This window comes from Aedes aegypti, chromosome 2, assembly GCF_002204515.2.
Source record: "Aedes aegypti strain LVP_AGWG chromosome 2, AaegL5.0 Primary Assembly, whole genome shotgun sequence".
NCBI lineage: Eukaryota > Metazoa > Arthropoda > Insecta > Diptera > Culicidae > Aedes > Aedes aegypti.
The window spans coordinates 27580882-27583811 of NC_035108.1; the positions used below are offsets into that span (position 1 = coordinate 27580882).

General features: G+C 38.0%; 1 pseudogene; it reads left to right on the forward strand.

Annotated features, from left to right (window-relative positions):
- Positions 1–1252: 1252 nt before the first annotated feature.
- On the forward strand, positions 1253–2602 carry LOC110676537 (annotated as a pseudogene).
- Positions 2603–2930: the final 328 nt, after the last annotated feature.

A 2930-nucleotide genomic window follows, 5' to 3' on the forward strand; every position in this document is an offset into this window, starting at 1 on the left:
TCAGCATCATTCACTGCAATACTGGGTAAATTGCAGTTCTCACTGATCAATGCTTAATACGGTGGATACTAGCACATCACCCTATATGAAAAGAAATAGGAATAGGAATAGAAATGGGAATGGAATAGGAATAGGAGCAGGAATAGGAATAGGAATAGGAACAGGAATAGGATAGGAATATTCATAGGAATGGCAATAGGAATATGCATAGGAATGGGAACATGAAAATAATATACCTAAATTAATCAAATAACCCATTTAACGAAAAGCTTTTAAGGCTCTTTAGTAGAAAACATACTACAGCGAATCAGAAAAAAATGAATCCTTGAAGCTGTTGGACAGAGCATTCCACGATATCGCACAACGGCAGTCATGTGTTCCAACGAAACAATGATTAATGAGCCAATAATCCAAATATAGAATCCACTTTTCGCAATATGTACCGTACACTCACTGTAACACGCTTTCCGAACAAATCCCTGCTGACAAAGTAGAAAATTTTTCCCCGTTCGATTCACCCACCCAAGAACGAACGCATCAGCGAAACAAAACTCCCATAAATTCATTAATTCCTTCCTCTCAATAAATCGCACATAATCAATAACTTCCTCAACCACGCGCGTTTCAGAAACAACGGCAGCGACAAAGGAGTAGGTGCGGCAACCGTACAAAGTTTATTCTGAATGAGGTAAGGCACCCAACTAACATTTAGTGCAAATGTAAACATTCTCTAAGCCCTCTTTATACGGCTTCATGCTGAGTAAAGGCGCTGTACATACGAATGAAAGCTTCTATGCGATCCTTTTACCAACAAATCTGGCGAATCTACTCAGCTATTTGAAAGCTGTGTAGGCAGCTCTTATTCATACCGATCATTGCTCTAACTCGACAGTTATACGACATGTAGCTGTGTAAACATCTTCGGAAGGCGCTTTCTCAATTATTTCGCAACTGTTGAATAATTTTTATACAGCTTCGCTGTATTATCGACTAAATATTATTTCCAAGCTGTTTCACAGCTTCCTGAATTTATATCATAAGTATCTGAACGTTACACAATTAAAGTATCTGCCACCGCCTGGAATCGATCTCACGATCTCTGCATCCACAAGTCTCGACGTTGTCCTTGCTGTCACCACAGTATATATCGAAGGCAAAGAAAACACACCGTTTTGTTCTACATCGAAAACGGTTCATATAATATTCTATAATGACGGTAAAGGATGTTATAGCCACGCTTACACCACTTCATCAGGCTGAAAAAGGGTGTGAAACGTCAAACGCAATGTTTACATCCAACAGGCTGTGTAGATTTGTGATCGAATGAAACTGCTGCTGAAATAAGAGTGCGCGATGATTTTCGGTGATTGTCCGGCGGAGTACAACCCGAAGATCCACGGACCTTACGATCCTGTCCGTTACTACGGCAAGCCGGATACGCCAGGTGCACTATGGCTTATCAGGTGGCCAATAATCAAAAAAGTGATGTGCCCCAAATTTCAATTCTTGTTCACCATTTAATTGTAAACATGTCTGCTAAGAAATCCCCAAAATATTAGGGCATGATTTGCATTGCACACTCAGATATGAGGTGCCAAAGTTGAGCCTAGGGAGAAAAACTTGTTTTTATTAACAAAAACTATGGTTTACTCAAATGAATATAACTTTTTTTCTATAATACTTAAAAAAAATGTTTTTACCCCATTTGAAAGCTTACAAAAAAGGCTTCCTAGAAACAATAAAAAATAAAAAAAAAAGCTTCAAAATAGTGGCTTTTATGATGCTTTTTATAAAGCGGTAAAAAAAATCGAATAAGCTTATAGTTAACACATCGAGTACTTTTTTGTCCCAAGTTGTCCCAGGCTTAAATTCAGTTCCAAGGGTACATTGAGATGTAAACTAAAGGATCGTGAAGAATTTAGCTGCACAAATTTGCACTTTTTTAATTTAAGGCTTTTTAAATTTTGCCAATATTTTTAACCATTTTCTATTGAAAACAGCTAAAAACTAATTTAGAAAATAACTGAATATCGCTAAATCATTCAGATCACCATTTCTATGTAAGTTTTAATATTTATAATGGTTTGCACAACGTTAATCGCATAAATGGCTTATATGCATTATAAGTAACAAAGTTTAATATTTCGCTATAGGCCCTATTCAAAAGTTAGTCTCGAAAACTTGTTTTTGAAAACAAAACATCAAATTTGTATCATAAAACTCATAAATACGACATGAGATGGAAAAAATATTTTTGGCCGCCAGTCTGTATGGAAACCGCCCATAGTGAGGTGAAGTTGATCGAATTGGGTGCTTGGTTTGGCCACCGTGACAAGAACCCAAGGCTGCTGCTGGAGTCGTGAGCCGTGTATTTTGGAGATGGCAACACAAGTACTGAAAACCCAAGCGGATGGGAATTGCCCCGTTCTTCCAGGTCAACGTCGGCGGAATGGTGTTATTCTATGCCAAAATGAAGCAGCGCAGGAACTACAAGTACCACTAAACGAAGGCCCCTGGAAGCAGGGCAGTGAGAAGCGAATGAAAGTGCGATCCGCGGAGAATAATTTTGGCAGGATCTGGAGGGTGGTTCCGGCTTGTGGAAGATAGCAATTCGGCATGTATTGACATAAAACGTGAAAATATAGCGCAAATTTCGTTTTTCTGTTAAATGATGGTCACTTCGAAAATTAAGTATGAGGTTAATGTAATTGCAATAGATGCGTCACAAGTTGTTGTTTTACAGCTTACAGCTGTATATTCGCTGTATAACTAACGATAAAGCGCTTTTTAATTATATATTGAGTAGCATAACAAATCATATTGTATAGAAGCAGCCGGAATAACAATGGGAACTTTTATTTCACACCATTTGGTTGCTACTTTTTACGGTGTTGAGTTATAGCTTAGTGAAAGCAGCAAAAGCGATAACT